This window comes from Phascolarctos cinereus, unplaced genomic scaffold, assembly GCF_003287225.1.
Source record: "Phascolarctos cinereus isolate Bilbo 61053 unplaced genomic scaffold, phaCin_HiC Scaffold_3;HRSCAF=262, whole genome shotgun sequence".
In the NCBI taxonomy this organism is placed as follows: domain Eukaryota; kingdom Metazoa; phylum Chordata; class Mammalia; order Diprotodontia; family Phascolarctidae; genus Phascolarctos; species Phascolarctos cinereus.
Genome location: NW_027555736.1, coordinates 199,875,771 through 199,902,251, shown reverse-complemented (window position 1 = coordinate 199,902,251; position 26,481 = coordinate 199,875,771). Strand labels below are relative to the sequence as shown.

The 26,481-nt window shown below is 35.6% G+C and overlaps 1 pseudogene; it reads left to right on the top strand.

Moving 5' to 3' along the window:
- LOC110220307 (AN1-type zinc finger protein 2A pseudogene) overlaps positions 1–24,011 on the top strand; it is a 38,150-nt pseudogene extending 14,139 nt beyond the window's left edge.
- Positions 24,012–26,481: the final 2,470 nt, after the last annotated feature.

Below are 26,481 nucleotides of genomic sequence, written 5' to 3'. Positions count from 1 at the left end.
CTTCCCATGACTGACTTTCTCTCTTACTCTATTCTGCTATCATTCTCACAGACTTCATTTTGAGTATTCCTTGAACATCCTTGTCACCCAATTTCTCAGCCTTTTTAATTGTACTGACTTCTTCCTATACCACAACTTGTATGATTATACCTGAAACCCCATCTTCCTAGATCACTTCCTAGAACTTTACTACCTCCAAGATTCTAAACTTCAAAATTTCATTAGCTGACCACAACCTCCTATTCTACTATGTCACACCAAACTGATCTTCACCTTAATCATGATCACTAATTCCTTGAACCTTGCCTAATGGATTATTTTATTCTTCCCCCTCACTTTGACTTCATTCTTCTTCCTATGTAGCCTTAAACCCATTATCCACCATTTTAATGTGTCACTAGTCTCCACTTTGGAATTCTTCATTTTCCTTCACTTTCCCTTATTCCCAACTTTCTGAGGTTTTTTCTGTCATTAATCTCTACACTTTATTTATCTTTTGTAAGAGGTATTACTGAAAAAAAATCCCAACATTGAAGGGATTTCATCCATAAATTTGTAGAGGACAACTCAGATGAGCCCTCACCTCCTATTCAATGAGATTTCAACTCTATTAAAAAGTCCATATCTCCTAGTCTACTCTACAGCAAGTATTCTAAACATTTTCATTTTTCCTCAAAACTCTAACCATTTAACCATTTCCTTATACAAATTATAGTAGATAAGTTAGCTTCCTACTTAATTAAGAAGACTGAGGCCATCAGAAAGTAGCTCTCTTAACTCCCCTCCACTAATCTTCTACAAAACAGCATCAATATTTGCTGTTCTCCAGGCCTAAACAGTGGCATTCCTCTTTTAGGTTGGACTAATATCTCTACTTGTAACCTTACTTCAATCCCTTAGAGGAACATGCTCCAGGAATTATCCCTGATGTATCTCTGTTTTCTCCTTTTCCATTGGCTGCATCCCATCTGCTTACAAACATACTTTAAAAAACAAACAAACAAATGATTTTCCTTGCACCACTGACATCATGAAGCTGTTTTTCCTTTATTCTCTACCCCTGGACTAACAAACTTCTGGAAAGAGTTATCTAAATCTGATGCTTCCATTTTGCCTCTACCTTCTGTCCTGACTTTTTTTAAAAGTGTCTTTTATATGCCTCAGTCTACTGAAACTTCTCTCTTAGTTCTCACCAATGACTTCCTAAAAGCCAAATCTCCCAAGGAAATACTTTTGAAAACTGAGACAAGCATTTACAGGCTTTAATTCTCAAAAAAAAATTTTTTTTAATGATTTCCAAATATCTTTATCAGTGTGTTGGGAATTTTAACTGGATAATTTCTGATCAACCTGATAAATGTAGAGGATTGTGAACCTCATTTTGAGGCTTTGATTGTATCTCCCTATGAAAGGCATGTACATGCCCTTTGACTCCTCATTGAAGATGAGAGCATATTCTTAAACCTCATTAATGAGTCATGGAGTGATTGGCCTGAGCTGCTTTAGATTGATTAGAAATGAATTATGTAGTTTGTTGTGGGTCAGGCTCATACTTTTGTGCTAAGCCTACAAAAGGAAATCTCCATTGAAGAGTTGGTCCCTGGACCCTTTTCTGCTGTGTTCCAGAGAGCAACAGAACTAAGAGAGAACTTGGGTCCTAGAATGAAAAGGCAGTGCATACTGTCTCTCCACCAGGATGTATCATTAGCTGCCTTAGGATAAAATCTTACATCAGGTGTATTTACTCTCATTATGCAACTGATGAGGAAGGAGATTTCCTGGACTCTAAGTTCCTGGACCCAGATGTGAGGAGGTATCTCTCAGTCTAAGATATGAATATCAGAGGGAGAAGAAGCCTGTGGCTAAGTTCCAGAGTTCAGGACTCAGGGGTGGAGCCAAGATGGTGGGGTAAAAACAGTGACTTGCTTGAGCTCTCCCCAAAAACCCTCCAAATACCTATAAAAATGGCTCTAAATAAATTCTAAAGCAGCAGAACCCACAAAAAGACAAAGTGAAACAAATTTCCAGCCCAAGACAACCTGGATGATTGGTCAGAAAGTTAGGTATATCATGCCACTTTGGGTGAGGAACTCAGTCATGTCATTCAGGAAAATGGGGGACTTTCAAGCATTCCTGAGGAAAAGACCAGAGCTGAATATAAAATTTGACTTTCAAATGCAAGACTGAAGTGAAACATTGAAGAGGTAAACAGGAAAGATAAATCATAAGAGACTTATTAAGTTTGAACCGTTTACATTCCTGCATGGAAAGATGATATTTGTAACTCATGAGTCCTTTGTCAGTATTAGAGTAGTGGAAGGGAAAAAATTATATGTATGAATAAATAGATAGATAGATAGATAGATAGATAGACAGACAGACAGACAGACAGACAGACAGACAGACAGATAGATAGATAGATAGATAGATAGATAGATAGATAGATAGATAGATAGATAGATAGACAGACAGGCAGAGGGCAGAGGGTAAGTTGAAGATGAAAGACTGTTATTAACAGAATAAAACTAAGGGGTGAGAGAGAATTATGCTGGGAGAAGGAGAAAGGGAGAGGTAGAATGGGGTAATTTATCTCACATGAAACAGACAAGAAAAGGCTTTTACAGTGGAGAGTAAATGGCAGAATATGAGAGGGAATGAATGAATCAAATTCTCTTAGGATTTGGCTTAAGGATGGAATAACATACACAATGAGATATGGAAATCTATCTTACCATACATGAAAATAAGAGGGGAAGGGGACAAGAGACCAGGGGGTTAATAGAGGGGAGGGCAGATTGGGGGAGAGGACAATAGAAGCAAACACTTCTGAGGAGGGACAGGGTCAAAAGAGAGAATACAATAAATGGGGGTAGAATAGGATGAAAGGAAATATACTTAGTTTTTCACCAAAAAAAAAAGAGTTCAGGACTGTAGCCTCTAGAAAAAGAAAGATGAGCCTCCTTAGTAGCACCAGCCTTCTTGTTGCCTCTCTAACCACCCAAGATTAATGAGGAGCCTGGAATTCAGCCTCTCCTGAGAGAAAGGAGACACTCTGTTTTAGCCATAGTCTTTTGATTTCCAGTTTTACACCACCAATTGTCTATTAGAAACTACTTGGGAAGGAATGACAAGGCATCCCCTGGAGCCTCCCTGCTTTATATGGTTTCTCTGGAGTCTTCCCTTTTGGGTGCTGCTGTTATGTTCTGAAGTAATCAAATGAATGAGTTGATCCTACTTTAGCCAGTAGCACTTTGGGATCTTATTAGATAAACATTAATATTTTTTGACTTAATAACAAATTCGGAGAAGCAAGATAAGAAAGGACTTCGAATTTAGAGTTTGCAACCCACAGGGAGGCATTAAAAATTCTTACAGGTTTTTAGCAAATCTTTAATATTTTAATGAAGCATTTAAGTACCAATAGTACTTAATATTCCAAATTAAGCCTATTCTCCTTCTGATATGCACATGTAACTACCATTATGCATTGTCAAGGGGAAAGCTGGGAGAGAGGCTTTATGCACAGGAGGTCAACAATAAAGTCTTTTGATTTTAACTAGCTGAGGTTACTTAATAAGGACTGCAATGCTTCAGTACACACTTTACATTTTAGTCAAAACGTGTGAGTTGGATAATGATAGCAAATTTCAATATGGTCTCAGTTAAAAATAAATTCACAATTTTTCTAATGTCATTCTCTCCTTCTAAGAGAACAACACATGTGAATTGCAGGATCTGGGGTGTGAGGGTCACTTGCAGATTTTCAGGGAGATGTGAATCTGAGCAAGGATGGCTCATATAACTTACTTAATTGCCAGCATTGAGCAGTTCTGAATCGGATTATTGGGTTTCTTTACAAAGTGTGGCAGTCCCTGGCCCCTTCCATCTCCCCCCTCCAGAAGAAAGAAGGGAAAAAACCATTAGAAGGACATACCTGGGAAAGAATGTCTTCAGCTGTTTAACTTATTGATGCTTGTCTAAATTAATGAACAGAAGAGAAAGGGGTAGGAATTCTTTGTAAAGATAGATAAAAGGGAGGTATGGAGATGTTTTGCATATATGTGCTGAGTCTTGTAGTTAATGGGATGCTGATTGTTGGAGAGAGAGACAAAGATTGCCTAGGAGGTCAATTTACTTTAGCAACTATTTGGTTTGCCTGAAATTTGTTACATCTTCTTTTAGTTTCTAGGGTACATATCCTTCCTGCATCCCTCACTAGTGGAGAAGGATTTGGCTTTAATCATTATGCTAACCTTGGAGTTTGAAGTGGGAAAAAACAAACAAACAAACAAAACAAGGAGAAGCTAGGACTCCTTTCCAAATGTTGTATCTCTTAGTTGAGGGATTGAGGAAGAAATGATCTTAGGATCATAGATTTAGAGCTATAGACATGTGAGGTGATCTTGTCTAATTCCAACATTTTATACCTGAGGGAACTTGGAGCCAGTGATGAACTCCACCTCTGTCAACAGAATGCTTTATTATCATTGTGAGCAGGGATGGCCTTATAAGCAAATAGAGAAAATGGAAACCTAGTGATATGAGTTGAGGAACTTTAGAAAGGAGGTCAAATTTCTTCATAAATCATCTGTTGATATGGGATGTTCAGTGTATAAGAGGTAGGCTCTTTTCCCCCTCCCTTTTTCTCGTCTCATAGAATACTGTTCTTAATCCGCATTGAATCAAGTTCATCAGTATCAACTATTAGGGATATATTCTAGGCCCAGTTAAAAAGGACAATTTCCCTTTGGTCTTCCTCCTCTTCCCCCTTTCCTTCCTCCAGGTTTAGGCCACTGATTCTTGTTTTGAATTCAGGTTTCACAATAATAAAATAAAACAGAAAGATACCTGAGGAATATGAATATATTTCTTTTTTTTTAGCTTGCTATCCTTTATTTTTTAATTTAATAACATTTTATTTTTTCCAATCACATGGAAAAACAATTTTCAACATTCATTTTTTTGAAAGGTTTTGAATTCCGGATTTTTCTCCTTCCTTCCTTCTCTTTCCCCTCCCTAAGATGGCAAGTAATCTGATATAGGTTATGCATGTGCAATCATGCAAAAAAATTTGTACTTTGTCATATGAAAGTAAATAGAGAACAAAAGGAAAAAAAATGAAAAAAAATGAAAATAGTATCCTTTGATCAACATTCAGACTCCATCAGCTCTTCCTCTGGATGTGGATAGTATTTTCCAATATGATAGACATTTTTACCATACTACTGTATTTCTGCTTTTCCTGACAAAATACTCAGGATTGGGTCACACCCAAAAATGTTACTTTCCTGATCCCTCAAAGACGCTTAACCATTACACTTAATATGGCATTCATTTCATTTTGTATTTTGATAATATATCTATACATTATTATAATTATACATACACACATACATGCACACACATATATGTATATGTCTGTGTGTGTGTATGTGAATATAATCTTCTACCCATACTAGACCATAAGTTCCATGAGAGCAGGGAACATGTTTTATATAAAATTGTGGCCTTCACAATGCCAAGCTACAACTGTTTTATACTAGCTAAATACTTAAGAAATATTTGTTGAATTAAATGCTTCTGGATCAAAGCAGTGAATAGTAAAACTCCTTTCAGTTATTAACCTAATACTGCCATCATCATCTCTCAGATTCTTCCTATATTCAATTCACTTAAATAAACAATAAGTTCTTATTGTATGAATGATGCCTTAGACATTAGAAGAGATTTAAACTCTAGATAAGACAGTCTCTGCCCAGAGAAAAAGCTGTCTAGAGAAAAAAAAAATACATTTTTTTTTCCTTTTTTGCAGAAAACCTCCTAGAAAAAGCTCTTTGCTCTCATTGGATGTCATCATGCCCTTTCTCATTTCCCAATTCCTTGCACTTTGGCTTCTGACCTCATCATCATTTGCTGGAAATTTTGCTCCCTAAAGTTAGCAGTGATGTCTTAATTGTCAATTCCAACAGCCTTTTCTCAGTCCTCAAAATTTTTGACCTCTCTGCAGCATTTAACATTGTTAACCACTCTTTCCTTCTGCATATTATCTTTTCTTTGTTTTTTCATAATCCAGTTTCACTTGGTTTTTCTTCTAATTGTCTGACAACTTCCTAGTCTACTTTGCTAGATCTTCATCAATATACCAACCATTAACTGGGAGTGTACCACAAGGCTTTATCCTGGGACTTTTCTTTTCTTTCAGTCATCTCTTTCTTAGTATTGTCATAAGCATTCAAGTGGATGGCTTCCAGAAGAGTAAACACACACACACACACACACACACACACACACACACACACACACTCACACACACACACACACACACACACACACACGCACACACACACACACAGATGCAGTTTAATTTCTTTTTAGTTCCAATCCTACATCATCAACTACCTATCAGACATTTCAAAAAAAGGTGTCCCATGAGCATCTCAAACTGTGTCCAAAACAAAAAAAATTTATTTCCCTCTCCTCCTACCCTTCTTCTTAACTTTCCTGTCTTTGTTGAAGGACAAGGCCACCCTTCAAATACCCAGGATTATAACTTTGAAATCACCCTTGACTAATTGTCCTCCTTTGTCCTTTCCCATATTCAATAAATTGTGACACCTTATTAATTTTACTTCCAGAACATTACTTTCTCTCCTCTCACAGACCTATTGTCTTAGATCAGGCCCTCATCATCTCTTGAGTGAATTATTATAATAACCTCCTAAATGGGTTCCCCGTCACAATTATCTCCCTTGTCCAATGAATCTTTGACATAGCCTCATGTAATATTCCTACAGCATAATTTTAACCTTATTTTTCCTCCACTTATAAAGTTCTAGCATCATTATTTTCCATCTAGGACAAAATACAAATCTCAATTTTTGGCATTCAAAGTCCTTTATGATCTGGGCTCAACCTCACTTTCCAGATGTAATTAGACATTTTACTTCCCTTAGCATACCCTCCACTCACTCCATCTATGAGTGCATAAAGCAATGTCCCTACTTGCTTTTCCTTTCCCATGACATTTTCATGCCTTTGCCGAGGCTGTACCCCATACCTTAAATGCATCCTCTCCTTACTTCTACGTCTTAAAATCCTTAGCTTTCTTCAAAACTCAAAGTGCCACATTCCATAAGAGATCTTTCTTGGCCCACCCAACTCAGTTACTAAATTATTTTATATTTCCTGCATATATATTTAATATTTACTTATGTATGATGTCACTTCACCTTTCTGGCCCTAAGTTTCTTCTTTTTCAAAATCAGAGGTTTGGTCCATATTGCTTCTTAGGTTAATTATATGTCTAGATCTATGATTCCATAACCCTATGCTGCATCCCCTCACAGAATATAAACTACTTGAGGGCAGAGACTATGTTGGTTTTCCTTTGTATCAACAACATCTGGCATAGTGCCTGGTGCTTAATAAATGTTTGTTGATTGATTGACTGATCTTGGGAAGGTCAGATTGAGTGGGTTCTGGGGGAGACCAATGGCAGCACTGAAGTTAAGGACAAAAAAATGTCAGATGATATCCTTACTTCAGAAGTTTTACCAAGGACCAATTCTCGTTGTCAGACAGAGAATTTATAATGAAAAGGGACCTCAAACCAAACGATCAAAGATTCAGTGCTAGAAGGGATATTAGAGATTAACTTGACTAACAGTCTTATTTTACACGTGAGAAACTTGAGGCTCAGATGTATTAAATTAATTTTACCAACATCATATAGAGGTGAAATGATAACACTGAGATTCAAATGAATTTTCCCTACATCATACAAGGATGAAATGGCAGAGCTGAGATTCAAACCCGGGTCCTTTGAATATATATCTAATGTACTTTCCCTTATATCATGTTGTATCCTATTTTTCTGGAGATTGTCCCTTCTAGTCACCCTATTTTGCAGATGAGGAAACCAAGTTTCAGATGCAATTTGTTTTTTGTTTTGTTTGTACTCTCAGAAATACTCAGACACATGGAAACGGTTAAGGAAATAAATCTGGTTTTTGTATTTGCTTTTCATTTGCTAAGAGTTTACCTGTCTTTAGGATTTATGTGGAACCCACAATCTGATATCCTTTTGGCAATCACAGGAAGAAATAATTTGATTAACAAAATGGAGGAAATGTCTAGTAATATTTTTAATATTGCAAAGCTCTGTCTATGTTTCTTAGATATTTTTCTTTACTACCAAGTGGAAATTTTGCTGTAATTATTTGTGTCTATGAGGCTTGAAATTCCATCTTAGCTTTGGAGATTTTCTGTTCTAGTATAATCTCACCAAGTTTCAAAATCTAAGACATTTAACTGGCATAGGTATTTAAAGAGAATGAGTATGGATCACATAAACATTTTATATATATATATATAATTACATATATTTATATGTGTGTATACATACATAGTATATATGCATACACATGTATGATATATATGTGTATATATATAATATATGCATGTATATATTTAGAATGTGTGTGTGTGTGTGTGTGTGTGTGTGTGTGTGTGTGTGTGTGTGTTCTGGGTAAATCCCTTAGTTCAGTCAAGATTTCTTTTGTTCCTTGACTGGGTTGGTGTGACATTCATTTCAGCGATATTTATTGAATAGGCATGTAAAGGCAAGCAAAGAAATCTGACAGTTTGCAAAACTATAACTAGAATACTATACCTGGGTTTTGTTAAAGACATTGGCATCTTGGGCAAAGGAGGGAGGAAGTATGTTTCTATCTTCAGAAAAGTATGTGCTTTTTCCCTGCTTTATTCTGGAGAGCAACATCTATGCCCATCCCCTCCCACACCATGCCTTGTATTTTTCTAGTGATTCATACACTTTTGAAGATTTAGGGCCTGAAGCAAGTGTCTGAGAAAAAAAGGGAGCAGGATCCACCAACCAATTAACCAGCATTTATTAAGTGCTTTTTATATACCAGAAACTCTACTAAGTACTGGGGACACAAAGAAAAAAAATCAAACCAGTCCTTTCCCTCAAGGAGTTTACAGTCTATGAGGGTATAGGGGCAACAACACATGCATATATGATTATATACAAATATCATTTCAGATGAGGTTGTATAAAACATTTATTAAATGCTTAGTATCGAATACAAATACAAGCAAAAACAAGGACAGTCCACATTCTCAAGAAGCATACATTCTAACATAAGAAGACAATAAATAGAAGAGAGCTGAAAAGCTGCAGAATAGGGATGGAGCAGAGGGATAGCACAGTACAGGAGTTGCTGAGAAAAGTAGAAAAGTCACAAGGCATATACAAAGTATACACAAAATAATTTCAAAGAAGGAGACCCTAGTAGCTAAGGGGATTTGGGAAAAGTTTCAGGTAAGAACTGGCATTGACTTCCAAGGAGTTGTGGGCAACTCGGCAGGCAAAGGTTTGCAGGGAAGGGAAAGGATTATGCTTTGTTTCAAATCATCTGTAACATCATCTTGAGCCCCTGGGGAGCTTGGAGAAATTCAGTTCCTTCCTGTGGAAATCAAGGAAGGAATAAGTAGGAATAAATTGTCCCCTTTCCTTCCATAAATTGACCCATCATCATACTGTGTCCCATGGAGCACTCGCCTTCTACTTTAACCTTCACAGTAGTTTGACTGGATTTTGGGAGACGGTATCTGGCTCCTTTCAATGAATTTGTCTTACAGTAATTAATTACAGTAATTAATTCCTGAGGGCAACAAGAATTGTCAGACGAAACTGAGTATAAAAAATCTAGGTCACAATGTGGCTTTTATTTGCCAGGTTTCAGGACCCCTGGACTGTATCACTACAACCTAAATTAGTTCTTAAACATCTAGAATTGGTCATATGTTTTGGTCTATTACCACTTTGTATTAGAATGGAATAGTATCTACACCATCTTAGTTTTCTTTGGTGAAATTTCAAAAGAATACTCTATGATTTATCTTTAAGATAAACTATGTCTATGGAAATGTAAGATAAATAAAATCCTTTTAGAACAAATTCTATTAGAATATTGATCTCTTTTTAATAAAAAAATAACAAAAATGTTTCTAAGTCCCACTAATTTCAAACTATATTTAATACAGCTAAATTCTGAAAGAATTTTTAAATTCCTTTGGGGAGAGAAGAGAAAGAAAGGAAAAAAAGTTTTTATGCAATTCCTCCTATGTGCTAGTCACTATGCTAAGCTCTACACAAATATTAACTCATCTGGTCTCATTGATCTGCATTTTTCATAAGATTTCATCATATTTCACTACATAATCATCACACCCTGTAGTTTTTTTTTAATCCATAAAATTTTTAAATTTTAGCAGGTAATTGTCATATTGTTATAATTCTGTTCATCATGCCACTTAAAAAATGAACAGAGCAGCAATGTATTCACCAGTGGCATAAAGATTTGCAATTATCTCTCCCACATTCTGAGCCAGAAGCCTCGAGCTCTTATTGCATGCAATATATTTCTGAAAGCTGACTTGGGTGTTTTGTTAGAGTGCTGTAGTATTAAAGGTATGGTCATTCAACTCAATGAAGAGCCCTAGGTGCAAGGGTAGTGGCAGGGCAGGCAAAGTCACATGATGTGGTAAGACTTGCATCTTCCCACACTAGCTGAACTGTACAGTTTGTTTGCCAAAGATACATCAACACGTGAAGCATTTCTTTCTGATTATGGGTAAATATATAAACTATTCTGCAGACTTCAAGCTGAAAGTGATTGTGTTTGTTGAACAGCATGGAAACAGAACTGTGAAAAGATGGTTTTCAATGAGTGAAAAGGTGGTGCCAGACTGCCAGAAACTGAAAGACAACTAACACCAGCACAATTTTTTAAAGGCTTCACACAACAGTCACACCCCACATTTTTACCAAAAAATTTGGCATAAAATCTGTGATGATTATGTGGTGAAATGCGTTATCTGATCTGTTCTCTAGTGAGACCCACTAGATCTTGGAAGCAATGTTAAAATGAACCTTAAACAATCATTTTTGGTATACTTTTTGTGATTGTTAAAAAGTTATAAGATTAATTTAAATGTCAGTACCTGAAATATTTGATGACTTCGTAAAGTATTAAAATTATTGCTTTCAGAAAGAATATGTCAAAATGTTTCATCGTGTGTTCCTCTCTGGTAGTAAGCCCTACACATTTTCTATAATTGAATAATTGAATACTGAAGTGTTAATTAGGAAACTTATTACTAGAAAATTAGCATGGTGTAGGCAAATAGGTGTCACAGGGAATAGAGAGCTGGGCCTGGAGTCAGGAAGACATGTATTCAAATCTGGCTTCGGACATTTTCTAGCTGAATGAACCTGGGCAAGTCACTTAATCATGTTTGCTTCAGTTTCCTCGTCTGCAAAATGAGCTGGAGGAGGAAATAGCAAACCATTTTATTACCATTGCTGAGAAAATCCCAAATGGAATCACAAAGAGTTGGATACAACTGAACAACAACAACAAACATGTTGTAGTGGATAGAGAGCTGATCTCAAAGCCAGGAAGACCTGGGTTCAAGTCCCAGCTCTGACACATAGGCAAGTCACATAAATTCTCATTACTCTAGGCAAAAATTCTAAGATTATAATTTGCAGAAAAAATAAGAGCCCTGCATCAGTAGAAGGACTTTCCCCATCTGGGAAATCCCTAACTTAGTGTTATCACATGTTCACTTCCTAACTCTACTGATGATAATTTGATTTGTATTTCAAGTCAATCAACAAATATCGAAACTGAACTGAGATCTCATGTTAAACTGTGACCTTCATAGATTTCTTGGTCTGTTTTCTAGCTTATCAAATCACATTGCCTTTAAAATATTCTTCTGAATGTTGCTTTCTGCCTCATTCAACTGCTTAGCATTCTATAATTGCAACAAGATTTTATTTTAAATCATGTTAGAGAATATGATAAAATCTGGGGACTTTGAATACTATTGTGTCACTATAGAACACAAAATACTTGAGTTGTCCATGTCATAGATTATTAACCTTCACTTCTCCACCTATAGAATGTAACATTGCAGCTTTGACTACTTACAGGGAGACATTCATCTCTTCAATTTCAAACATGAAGAGATTTTATTCCCTTTCTTTTTATTGAACTCATGCAGGGAATTAATTGTGGCTATACCAATTTTAACTTTCTAGGGCCATCAACTTATTTTATAACATCTGGAGGAAACATCATAATGTTAAATGAAAACATTAGGGAGAGGTTTCCATAACTGGGATATGAGGTGGGAGCTTGCTAAAGGGCATTGAAGTATGTAATAGACCAAATCAACTAGCAGAAGTGAGGGCCAACTGAAAAAGGAGATATGTCTACTATAGCAGCTCATTTTAAAATACCTAATTTCTATTTGGTGAAACTGAATGTAAACATATCAAGATATATAACATTCTTCAGATGTAAGTATAAATTCCATTTTACACATGGTTATACTCAAGAACAAAATACTGAGGGACTTGACCAGTGTGGGGGAAAGCATGACTTTGAAGTGGTTTTAATATTTATTATATAATAACTGGGTGTGAGAGGGAAATAAAGCATTTATTAGGAGCCTATTATGTGTCTGGCTCCATACTGAGTGCTTTTACCAATATTGTCTCACTTAATTAATGGGTGATGGAAAATGCATAAAATAGGGAATTAGATTGCATCAATCAACAAAGATTTATTATTGGCTGACTATGTGCCTGATACTGGGCTGGGTACCAAGGATATAAATACAAAAATGAGATAGTCCTTGCTTTCAAAGAGTTTGCATTCTACTGCAGAAATTCAAGATGCTCACATAAAAAATATACAATAAATTAAAATAAATAAATAATGATCGTGAGGACAATCAATTGGGGTTAGAGTCTCTTCTAACTCTAAAAGTCTGTAACTTCTACATATCCAAAGCCAGTTCATAACAAATATGTTGTGCTGTAGTGTTCTTCTTTCTAACTTAAGTCTTGAAGTGGACTAAAGCCAGAAATGACAGAGATGGGAGGAAAAGAACACATACCTGAAGCCAAGAATTGGAGATATCCTGAGGGAGGTTGGTTTATGGCTGAGACCTGGAGTAAGAGAAACTCCTGAGAGGATCTAGAGGTAGAAGTGACTTCAGAGGTCATTTAGTTCATTATTTTATATATGGACAAACAGACGCTCAGGAAGTTAAATGACTCACTGAAGATTATACCAATAGTGTCAGGGCTTGGGTATGAACCCATTTTCTGATTCTCGAATCTGTGATCTTTTCACTAGATCTTGACCCCTCCTAAAGAACAAGATGAATAGGGTCTTTACTGTCATAACCCAGTAGCAAGTGGACTGAAAAGGTAATGCTCAATGCATACTCAAAAATCAGAAGAAACAAAAACACATCTGTAACTGTCAGAACACAATAGGCAATGTAGCTTTTGGATGGTTTTGGTTTGGAGACTTTGGTAACAGAAGAAGAAGAAGAAGAAGAAGAAGAAGAAGAAGAAGAAGAAGAAGAAGAAGAAGAAGAAGAAGAAGAAGAAGAAGAAGAAGAAGAAGAAGAAGAAGAAGAAGAAGATGATGATGATGATGATGGAGGAGGAGAAGAAGAACAACAACAACAACAGTGACAACAACAACGGCAAACAAAAGAAAGAGGAGGCAATGATGGGAAGGAGGAAGAAAGACGAAACAGAAAGAGAGACAGAGAGAAAGAGAGGTAGTGGAAAGTAAACTGAAAAAAAATGACTTTGATTCAAATTAGAGCTCAGCTATTTACTAGCTATAGGACTTTAACTTTAGTTTCTTCATCTATAAAATGGTGGTAGCAATACCTACATTACTTCCCTCCTGAGAAGGATATTAAGGGAGTACTTGGTAAACTTTAAATCACTGATTTGTCTGTGAATTACCATTATTGTTCATTAGTATTATTATGTATTTCAATGTTGGTCTTGTACTTGGTGATTTGTTAGTTGAACAAGTAAAAAGAACCAGAAAGTGTGAAACATCCTAGTATTAGAAGGGAACAGTTGTTCTTTGTAAAAGGTGATCAGGTTTTTCAAGAGTGCTACCCATGGAGTGTAGGGAATGGGGCAGAAAAAAATAAAGAATGTACATATATCACAAAATAAATTTTATGATAAATTTAGTTAGTCAAATAACATTTATTCAGCACTTACTATATGAAAGGTACTGTTAAGCAATAGCAATAAAAAGAAAGGCAAAATACGGTCTCTGTTATTGAGAAGCTCACAGTTTGTTGGGGAAACCCATATGCAAAGATTTATGTCCAAACAAGATATATCAGGGATAAATTGAGGAGTAGTGTTAGAAGTCAGCAAGATTAAGGAGTCCTGGAAAAGCCCTGTTGGAGAATGTTAGACTTTATCTGAGACTTAAAGGAAGCCAGAGAAACTAGGTGTTGATGAGTGGGTAGAGTATTGCAGGAATAAGAGTTAGGAAAGGGCTGGGCAGCTAATAACAATGCTCAGGGTTGGGAGATGGAGTGTTATATTCAAGGAAGAGTAGAGATGTAAGCTGTAAGAGGACTGAAAAGTTCAGAAGGAATTAGGCCACAGAGGACTTGAAAAGCCAAACAAAGAATTTTATATTTAATCTGGAGGTGAGAGCTACTGGTGTTTCTTAAATAACAGAGTTACAAGGTCCAATCTGCACTTCAGGAAACTCAGTTTGGTAGAATGAGTGAAAGAAGAAATTGAATAGTGAAAGACTTGAGGCAGAGAGCTCAACAAGCAAGCTATTGCAATATTCCAGATGTGAGGTGACAAGGGCCTTCAGGGAGGTGGGGGCAGTGTCAGAAATGAGAAGGGACTGAATATGAGAGATATCTTTATAATGTAGGCACAACAGGATGTGACAATAATTAGATATGGGAAGGGTAAGAGAAAGTGAGGAGTGGAGAATGCAAGTTGTGAGCTAAGCTCTCTATATAAACTCTATACTCCAGTCTCATATCTCCAACTGGCTACTAGACATCTCAAACTACATGTTCCAAAGACATCTTAAACTCAATATGTCCCAAAGTGAACTCATTATCTCTTTCCCCAAAACCCTCCACTCTGATCAACTTTCCTATTATTGGTGGTAATGAGTTCACTTAGAGAGTTTATATAGAAAGTTTTAGTACAGAGTTTAGGGCTGGACAAGTATTTGAGAGTCTCTGTATAAAGATGTTAGTTGAAATGATGGGAACTGATAAGTGAAATAGTATAAAGCAAGAAATAAAGAAGGCCTATGATAGACCCCATATACAAAGATCAATAATTTCCAAATTTGGTTTGGTTTTGATTTGTGATACCACACGCACACACACACAAACACGCACATATTTAAATGTATGTACATATATACACACATATAATACATATATAAACAGATGCACAGATATAAAATACCTATATAAATACACATATATACACATATGTATATGTGTCAAAGTATATATGTAAAAAAGAATGCAAATATATGGCATGTTCATAGTAGTCAGCTTTGCCTTAAGCATTTTTAAAATTTCTATTCAAAACAGAAAGAGATATTTAAATAATATCTCTATTTTATATTCATCCTTAATTACCTGCTCTTATTTCCATCTTGTGTATATATCTTTTTACAAAACCTGAGCTGATCAATTCCTTTTGCATTCATGTCAGCCTCTTTGGACTTTTATCCATATGTATTCATTTATTTAATTTAAATATCTGAACTTTTCCAAATACACATACACATGTATATATGTATATGTATGTGTGTATATACATATATGTATGTACAAATAAAAATGTGTGTGTACATTATATAAATATATTTGTAAGAGATCAGCTGTCAAAAATAGAAGTATTTAGAAAAAAATCAGGTGTTTACATTTCCTAAGGATATTATGGAATTTGCTATTAATTAGGAAAATGTAATATGATAATGATTAATTCTGAATCACAAATAAAACTATTTACAAGTGAGAACTTTCCCTTTTCCCTACCCTTTTAAATTTCTACACATATGGAATTCACTTACAAGAGTGAGAAGAGCATTATGAATCACTTCAACAATGTATAACATGTTAGGAAGATGGCAACCAGCTGTTCTCCTGCTCTACAGAGGTCAGACAAGAGGAAACAGGCTTAAATTACAACATCATATTTAGAGAACTTATCATGAAAAAAAATTGTGATTGCCCAAGCAATTAGTTACTGACATGACAAGTAGATCCTTAGTCATTAGGATACCGTGGGTTCCTCTGTCCTTGAAGAATTGTAAAAAGAAACAGTCACCATATCTATAGGCAGTCCAAGATTTATAAATCTTCAATGAAATAATGAAAAATCATAAATGCAAAAAGCATTTATTAAATGCTTATGATTTACGAAATATCACATGGAGTGCTGACTGCAAATGCAAGTAAGCAAGGCAGTCCTTGCTTTGAATGTGTTTACGTTTGTTAGCTTTTTTAATTTTTTAAAATTTTAAATTAATTTACTTTTAGTTTTCAACATTCACCTCCATAAGCTTTGAGTTCCCAATTGTCTCTCCATCTCTCCACTCTTCCTCCCCACGATGACATGCAATCTGATGTAGGCTCTACATATATATTCCTATTAAACATATTTTCAAATTAGTCATGCCATAAAGTAGAATTAGAACCAATAGGAGGAACCATGAGAAAGAAAAAACAAAACAAAATAGAATTTAAAAAAAAGAGGAAATAGTATGTTTTGGTATGTATCCAGACTCCACAGTTCCCCCTCTAGATTTGGATAGCACTTTCCACCATGAGTCCTTTAGAGATGTCTTAGATCCTTGCATTGCTGAAAAGAGCTAAGTCTATCAAACTTAGTCATCACACGATGTTACTGTGTACAATGTTCTCCTAGTTCTGGAGGTACTTGTGTTCTACTAGGAAAAGACAATATTGGAGTTGGGATGTTGGGGGAAGGATAAATATATGTAGCAACACAGTAGAGTTAAGGAAATAAGGTTGCATGCTGGACCCAAGGTCAGGATTAGGTGATGTGAAATAGCACCATTTAGAGCTCAGGATGACAGGGGAAGGAATTCAATTCCTGGTCAGAAGTGAAGGAGAAAGCAGCTGGGACCAAATATGGCATGATGTGGAGATGGTAAGACCAACATTAGATTAAACAAAAGATTACTATTTAGAGTCCAATATTACTGGAAGAAATGACAAAAGGGGTGGATTCAGAGAAAGCTGGGAAATCTTGTACAAAGATTTAGAGTGGAATGGATAGAACCTGGAGAACAATTTAGGCAATGACTACAAGAATGTAAAAACAAATAACTTTGAACATGTTGAGAACTCTGACCAATGGAATGACCAACCATGATTCCAGAAGACTGATGATGAAGTATACATTTCACCTCCTGACAAAAAGCTAATGGACTAGAAATGCACATTGAAAGATACATTTTCAGATATGGACAATATATGGATTTGTTTTGCTTGACTATTCTTATTTGTTACATGAGGAACTTTAAACATTTTTGGGTGGTAGGGATAGGGGACCTGAGGACAAGGATAGCCAAAAAAAGAAGAAAATATTTTTATGAATGTCAGAGAAGCATTTAAAAATATTTGAATAAGATAACAGGAAAGAGAGAATAAGATAGGAAAGACTGCTGTGAATGTGCTGAATGTTTTGAATTTGTTATATAGTTTTTATCTATTATATACTTTGTTTTTTTTAAAATTTGTTTAATTTTTCTTTAAAGCACAGAGACTTTTTTGTTAGCTAAAGGTAGTAGAGAATCAAGTTTCATATGCCATCCTCTTTTCTTCATATTTGACAATCTTCCTGTTGATGTTTGTGAAGTTCAGAGTAACAAAATAATTAAAAACAACAACAACAACAATAAAGTAGGGTGACGTGGTATGTCTAATTCTTCCATTTCCCCTGAGTCTCTGAAGACCAACAGATAGGTATATATGTCCCAAAGCCCAACCTTGTGGGTCACATTCGGACAATGCTTTCCAGAGAAGATTAAAGCTGGCAAAATCCTACTCATCCTTAAAAGCTCCACTGAAATGTTTCCTTCATTAAGCTTTCCTTGATTCCCTCTTTTTGTTTGTTTGTTTTGCAACACCATAATTCAGAAAGGCAGCATGGATGAAGTAATGGATAGAAAGTCAGCCTCAGAGTCAGGACACATTTAACATCTTAAGGAATGCTTCTTTCCTTCCTGCTTTCTTCCCTTCTTCATTCTATACCCCCAATCCCTACACAACTGGAGCTATTCTCTTCTTTAACTGTTTCTGTCTAACCATCGGAGAACCCACCTAGCCCACTTCCTTGATGACAGGTTGGAAGTGGCTTGGAGGTCAAGGCTATTATAATTGCCGACAGATTCGACTTACTGTGACATTCTATTCTTCCTTTATAGTTCAGCTAAAGTATGGATTAAATAGGCTTTTTTTGGGTAGACTGAGATCCTAACCATCATTTATAACATTGTTTCTATGGAAAATATGTCATAAGTTTCACACAACTGACAAACTTTTGGAAGAGAAACCAATTGTCAATGTAAGACTAAATACATTTGGGTTAAGGGTCAGTGAGTTGGTACAGTGGATAGAGTCCCTGGCCTACAGTAATAAAGACTCATTTTGCTGAGTTCAAATCTAACCTCAGACAGTAGGGGGATGACCTTGGGCATGTCAATTAACCTTATTTTCCTCAGTTTCCTCATCTATAAAATTCTTTGGAGGAGGAAATGGCAAGCCACTCTAGTACCTCTGCCAAGAAAACATCAAATGGTGTCAAGAAGCATCAGATATTACTGAAACAAATTAATAACAAGCATTTCAGTTCATTTCACATCAGTCTTATAAACAGGTGCCTCAAATGGACACTACTGGCTGAATTATGTATTTTTTTAACCAGCATTTTCCCTTCAAGTTAGTGGGTAGGTAGTCAAATGAATGAAGTGTTAAATTGTAAGCACTTGTATTCATTTTCAGTGGAGAATACTTACAGCTTTTAGTAGTATGTTTCATAAAATATTTGCAAGGACTTAATAGCATTAGTTTGATGTTCTTACTATTTACTTTTGTCTTTTGACTGATCACGGGCAAATGGCAAGTTTCAAGGTTATTTTCCTTATACCTCTGGCTGGAAGCTGAGGAATGAATTCGGTTGCCTTTAAAATTTCAGATTCTTGTGTCCTGACTGGTTGTCCAAGAGCTAGCCATTAAAAACTAGTCCTACTGTCTTCATAAAAATCTTACTTCAAGAACCATTCTTTTCAGGAAGGTTTAACCTTCGTTGCCTCACCCCTAATTAAGTGGGGTAGAAAATAATGTTGCCTATCATGGAGAAAAAAATAGTATATTTCCTTTCCCTTTCTTTTTAAATAAAAATCTCCTTAAGAAGAACAATATCAACACCAGTAATTAAATTGGAACAGGGATTCAACATATGTCTAAAATACTTTGTGCATGGTGGAAATCCAATTAATGGGAAACTATGAACAGTTTTTCAGTCACTTTGGTGTTGTGGGGATATGTGTGTCATGATCCAGAGTAACATGGGACACAAATTGCATGCCACACTGAAATGAGAGCCTTGTTAGGAAACTGATTTAAAATACAGGAAAATATAGAAAGCGTAGGAGAAGAAGAACACATCACCAAGTACCAAAGATTTAATACTATTTGCCTGATATTGCTGGCTTAGCCATAATCTTATTTCACATAACATATGGACATTCTTTCCTTTTAGAACAGGAGCTACTTGAGGGTAAGAACTGTTTTTGTCTTTCTTTGTATCCCCAACTCTTACCACAATGCCAGGCACATAGTAGTTAAATGATTATACCTTAGATGGCTATCCACTGAAAACTGGCTTTATGGTATTCTTGAAAATCATATTTTATAAGCATTTTTTCCATGAAGGAATTGACTGACAAATTTTAAAAGAGAGTTGAATTCTCATGGGACATAATAATGTCATATCCTCGATCTATAGTGGGGATAGAAAAGAGCCAATGGCAAATAAAAGATTAAAAAGAACTCTAAGAAGTATATTGACATCAAGGCAGATCTCTTTTTTAGTTTTATATGATAATACCTCATATTTATGATGCTAGTGTTGTCCTGAGCAAAGGGCTTTAAGTTTTACCCAGGTTATTCCAAGAGCCTTAGTGAAATTTTAAGGAAAATAAATAAACCCCATGGAGCATGGTTGAAAGTTATTTAAGATATTTTGTTGATGGTGCTATGATTTTTAAGTGAAATTTTAAGACATGTTTTAAACTTTAATAGCTTATAACTACATTAAGACTTTTGTGACATCATAGACAATGTTTATGTGGTCCCTCAAGGTTTACAAAGCACATTTCTAACCCCACTCTTGTATGGTAGGCAGTAGAACTATCTTATAATCTGTTTTTTTTTCCAGATGAGAAAAGTGAGATTGAGTGACTTACCTATAGTCAAACAACTAGGGGGTATTGCAACCAGGATTGAACAGGTATTCTGATTCCTAGTCTGGTGCTCTTCCCACTATGCTATTTTGCTTACTAGATTAGCATAGTTCTTCAATACCAAGAAAAAAATGGAAAGAACACTATCCTTTAGTATCATTAGAAACAGTGCCCCCAGATATTTGTGGTAGAGTTTGAATGCTTGTCAACATGGAGGATTTTGACCCTGTTTGTTAGCTAACTTCCCTACTTTTTAGCAAGTGAGTGATGCTAAGAGAGTAAGAGAAAGAGGAAGGATAGCTCTGGAGGCCATCATACCAAAGGAGACTTTAATTACAGCCAGGGTCTGCTTCTCATCTCTTGTATAGCAACTGACATGTGATATGAGCCATAGTTGGCAGGTGTGAAAAACCTGCACCTGTTTGGCAACTCGGAAAAAAAAGAAATCCAGCTCCCATTTTTGCTTGTATCTGTTGCCTTTGGGATTGGGGTTTGTTCTTAAGGACCCAAGAAATAGTGCTCACTGGCACAAATAATTCAAGTTTTATGTTGTTTTAGATGAAATGACAAAGAAGAACTCTGTAGAGTCTATCTAGGGGAAAAAAAGTTAACGTAAAAAGTGACTGAAGGAGTTATCATTTGTTATGTAACTCAGTCGAATCAGAGGACAGAAAACCTCTTTGGATAGAAATCATATTTTTTTTCTTTTTCTTTTTATGATTTCTCATTTTAGGATAACAAAGATTTTAACTTCTGAGAAGATGCTTAGAAGCTTAGAATATACCCATTCCCTCCTCTCCATGATCTCCACACTTTCCAACCTTAAAATTCCATAAAATATTTCTTGGCATCTACATAAATGGTCATGAATTAGCCACAAAATCTCCATTGACCTCTCCCTCACTCCTTTTGTCTTTTGACCCTTCCCCATAGGGATAGAGGCCATCTTCTCCAAATGACTAAACCCTACTTCATCACCACCTAATTAAAACATTTGAGTGTAAAGCTTCACTTGCTGCCAAAGAGATTATTTAAAAAAAAAACTATAGCACCATCAACAAAATCTCTTAAACAACAATCAGCCATGCTCTACAGGGTTTATTGACAGTCAAGAAAAAAAAATTGCACAATAAAAAAACAAAAAATCCCTGCTAATCCTGACCATAGTGTGAATATATTAAAGTTTTAGCAGGTGTCCTATCAGATGTTATGTAATTAGTCCTTGAAATGGTTGCCAGAAATTGCTCTCATCTCTTTTAGGATTTGGGAATCCTATAATCTTTCTACTTGAAGTCAGATGCACACTCCACATGTCTAGAAATTATTCTGTTTTGTGTAACTTCCATTCATATTTCAGTGAAAAAAACAACATTTCATGGGGTTATTCTATACTCACAGGCTGGGGGTAAAGATAAAGGAATCAGTGACCTACTTATCACTGATTCTGTATTCACTCCTGGATTAATATGATTTCTTGTTTCTAATTTATTATTTATTTATTTCTAACATTATTTTCCTTGTAAATTTTGGGTTTCGGATTCTCTCCCTCCTTCCCCCATTTCCCCCACCTTCTGATGAAGCAAGTAAAATGATATCAATTATACATGTGAAATCAAACAAAATGTATTTCCATATTAGCCATATCATACAGTAAGTAAAATAAATAAGTGAGAAAGAGTTTATCAGTTCTCTGTCCGTAAGTTGATAGCATTTTTCCCCATCATTAATCCTTTGGAATAGTCTTGAATCAGGGAATTGATCGGAATAGCCAAGTCATTCACAGTTACCATCAGTACAACATTGCTGTTACCACAGACAATGATCTTCTTGTCCTTCTCACTTCACTTTGTATCCATTTATGGAGGTTTTGGCCATTTTATTTTCTTTTTCTGAAACCATCCTCTCATCTTTTCTTATAGTGCAATAGTACTCCATTACAATGATATTTCACACCTTTTTCAGCCATTCCCAATTGATAAGCATGCTCTCAAAGAAGGTACTACAAATATTTTTCTACATATAGATCTTTTCCCTTTTTCTTTGATCTCTTTTGGTACAGACCTAGTAGTGGTATTTCTGGGTCAAAAGGAATGCAAAGGGTATGCAAAGTTTTATAGCTCTTTGTGCATAGCTCCAAATTGTTTTACAAAATGACGAGAACAGTTCACAACATTACAAACAGTTCATTAGTTTTTGTTCCCTATTTTTCCTCATCCCATCCAGCATTTATCATTTCTGAGAAGTGTGAGTTGTTTTAATTTTCATTTCTATAATCAATAGTGATTTAGAGCAGGTGATCAGCAGATTTCTTTCAATTTATATTTCACCCTCTACTATATCAAGGAAATTTTCTTTGATAATTTTTTGAAATTTACTGTCTGGACTCTTTTTTATCATATCTTTCAGATAGCCAAATAATTCTGAAATGATCTCATTTCAATCTATTTTCTAGTTCAGTTGTTTTTATGATGAAATAGTTAACATTTTCTTCTATTTTTCTTCTTTTGGCTTTGTTTCATTGTTTCTTAATGTCTCATGGACTCATTCAGTTTCCATTTGCCTAATTCTATTTTTAAGGAATTACTTTCTTCATTGTGCTTTTGTACCTCTTTTTTTCCATTTGGCCAATTCTGCTTTTCTAAGTTTTTTTTTTCTTCAGTGAATTTTGGTGCCTCTTTTGCCATTAGAATAAGTCTGTTTTTAAGGTGATTTTTTTCAGTATTTTAATGCCTCTTTTACTAATCTGTGAGTAATTGATTAGATTTACTAATCTAATTCTCTTTTCCTAATTTTCTTGCATCACTCTCATTCCCCTTCCCCCCAAAAATATTTTCCTCTACTACTCATATATTTAACTTTTCCAGGAATTTTTGTTGGACTTTAGTCCAATTAGCATTTTTCTTCAAGGCTTTGTTCTATTGGTTTTCCCTGCCACTACAGGAGCTTTTTTTAAAAGGTAAAATTCTGCTGTTTTGTTTTGCTTTGTTTTGTTTTGTAGCAGGATCTGTGTTGCTTCTTCAGGTAATCAGGAGCAACATTGCAACTGGTTTCTGTGTCACTAGCACTTTTTCTTTCTACAATGGAATTTCAGACTTGGGAGAACATTGTTCTGAAAAAACTTGGCTGGATTTTCTTCCATTAAACTCTGATGCATGTGACAAAGTCTTTTGTAAAGATCATGTTCAGTATGAGCGGCATAAATGTAGTGCTGCCTATGAAAAGGATGTGCAGGTCCCAGTGTGTCCACTTTGTCATGTCCCTGTTCCAGTAGGAAGGGGAGAAATTGCAGATGTTGCAGTTGGGCAACATACGGATAAAGATTGTAAATATAATCCATCTCAGAAGAAAAATATTTTCATATACCGCTACTTAAAGGAGGGATGCAAAAAGAAGTAAGTGTTCAAGTTGCTTTTTGACCAGTGTAATGACTTCTGTATTAAGCATAGGCATCTTTTGGATCTTAACTACAAACATAGTGGTCATTCCATCTCCAAAGCAGGGTGTGCAGCTATAATGAGAGTGGCTGAATCATCTGGAACTTCAAACAAATTATATTCCAGTTGGCTAGCTCAGTGATTAAGAGGGAAGCAAAAGAGTTGATGATCATTTGACATTCCTGATCTCTAATCTGGCAACAAATTATTCTGTGCATTTTAATATAATTTAAAGTATTGTGGGCATTTCCACAAAACCTAAGTTATTTATTACTTTTTGTTAACTTTAATCTGAAAAAAAATTTCTTACATTTCTCAAGGATAATTGTAAAACTTCATTAATTTTGTTTTAAGTAAATCTTGGACATGTGATCAGCTTCATCAACTCCATTTAATTAGAAACAAAAGTGGTGCCTTTAAATTCTCGCTTTGTACATTTATACCTACTTTATATGTTTTAATTGTAATTTTAATTTATAACTTGTTTTCTGTACATTTTGATTATGATGAATTTAAATTTGCATCAGGATACCATAAAAAGTCAAATTCTTTTGTTGTTGCTGTTGTTGTTTACTAATTTTTTCAGCCTATTTCTTGACTTTGAACGTTAAGTTGTAGTTTCCTGTTCACTTTGGGGTGGAAAGTCACTGCCTCAAACTTCAGGCTTTCTTTTGCTATAGTTTTCAGAGCTAATTCTGGGCATCTGCAACTTTTATAGTGTTTCCAAGATGGTGTGATCTGGGGAAAGGTCTAGTCATTACTCTCCTGGTTTGTACTCTTGTCTTTATCCTGCTCCCTTGCAGCCATAAGTTTTAGCCCTCATCTTGGCCCTGGAAATGTGACCAGGTGTACTGTTCTCTTGCAGCCACAAGTGTTAGTTTTTCTCTGCATTGGAAGTTGGAGTAGCGCCCTTCCCATTTGTGACTGACCACAAGCATTCTTCTCTACCTTGGAACTGTGACCTAGAACAGTGTATTGGCAATATAGTTGCCAATCAGTGCCAGGTGCACCAGGTGCCAGAAAAGGGTCCTCTGTAATCTATTTCTGATCAGTTGTCTGACCCTTTTACCATTTCTGGGCTGATAGTTCCCAAAGCTGCTGCTGCTGCTGCTGCTGCTGCTGCTGCCGCTATCACAGACACCTCCCAGATCCATGGCTAATGCTGCTCTTGAGCTGTGGGCTGACTCTCATCCTGGTATTACAGACCTCTCCTGCAGACCTCCTAAATTATTTTAGGTTTCAAAAATGTCTCACTCTGACCTTGTGTTGCCTTTGTCATTCCAAAATATGATTTCATGAGTTATTTTAAAGTTCTTTGGAAAAGAATGTGGGGAGAGTTCAGCTGGGTGGCTGACTCTAATCTTCCATCTTGGCTCTGCCCTTTGATTAATTTCATTTATATAAATTTTCCTTGTGTCACAGTTTCTCACATGACACAAATGGTCTGGGAACATATTAGACAACAATTTGCATAGATACTATGCAGCAGATCAGGCAAATTAAAAAATATGACACTATGTGGCTTGCTGACATCAATTCCACTTCCAAATATATAGTTCAGAAAATTCTTATGAAGAAAGTTCTTTTAATAGATTGAGGAAAATAAAAGCAAACTTATGATAGAACTCCTGGAAAATAGACTCCCTTCTAGAAGTAAACCTCTACTCTAAGACATCTATAGATTTAGTCATCATCATTATCATGGCTAGCATTTGTGTAGTGCTTTAAGGTTTGCAAAGTACTTTAAAAATATTATCTCATTTAATCCTCACAATAGCCTAGGAGATAGATATAATTATACCCATTTTGAAGATGAAGAAACTAAGGCAAAGGTTAAGTGACTTTCTCAAGGTTACACAGCTAGCAAGTGTCTGAGGGTGGATTTGAGCTCAGACTTTCTTAACTCCAGTTCTAGCACTCTATATGCTATGCTTCTTGTTGCCTCTATATATCTAGAGTACATAGGGAGGCCAGTATGCATCACCTCATATTGGCAGAATATTTGGCATCTTCTGTATCTCTACAAATGTCCTAGCAGGGAGTATTGGTATCTCTTACCATTTGTGCTCTATTTCTAATTCAGTTTAGCTCCAATCAGGTAGTATCCCAGTTGTGAGTCATCCACTCATTCTGCAAAACCCTCAACAGCTAGAATGGCATCATTCCTCATTGAACTTTCTCTGGTCATTTTGCACAATGTGGCTTTTAAAGTAGCAGTAGTGAAGGGTGTTATCCTATCAGTAGAGAGAAGAAACTCCAATTTCTTTATCTTGGTAGTATACCTGCCAAGTTCTCTACTTTTTGTCATCCTAACAAACTGCTAATAAATAATAATAGCTGTCAGTGATATGGTTCATCTGCTTCCTTATCTGAAAAATGAAGATAACAATAGAACCTATCTCATAGGTAGGTGAGGATCAAATATGGGCACGTAAAAAGAACTTTATAAAATTTAAAGAGTTATACAAATGATGGCTACTATATCTATACTATATGCTATATCTGTATAAAGAATTACATAAATGCTGGCTATACTCTAAAGTTTGCAGGGTACTTTTCCTTTGCTCATTATTTCAGCCCAATGTTCATGAAAACATACCCAAAACCTAAAATAGTTTTAGAAAGAAAGTTATTAG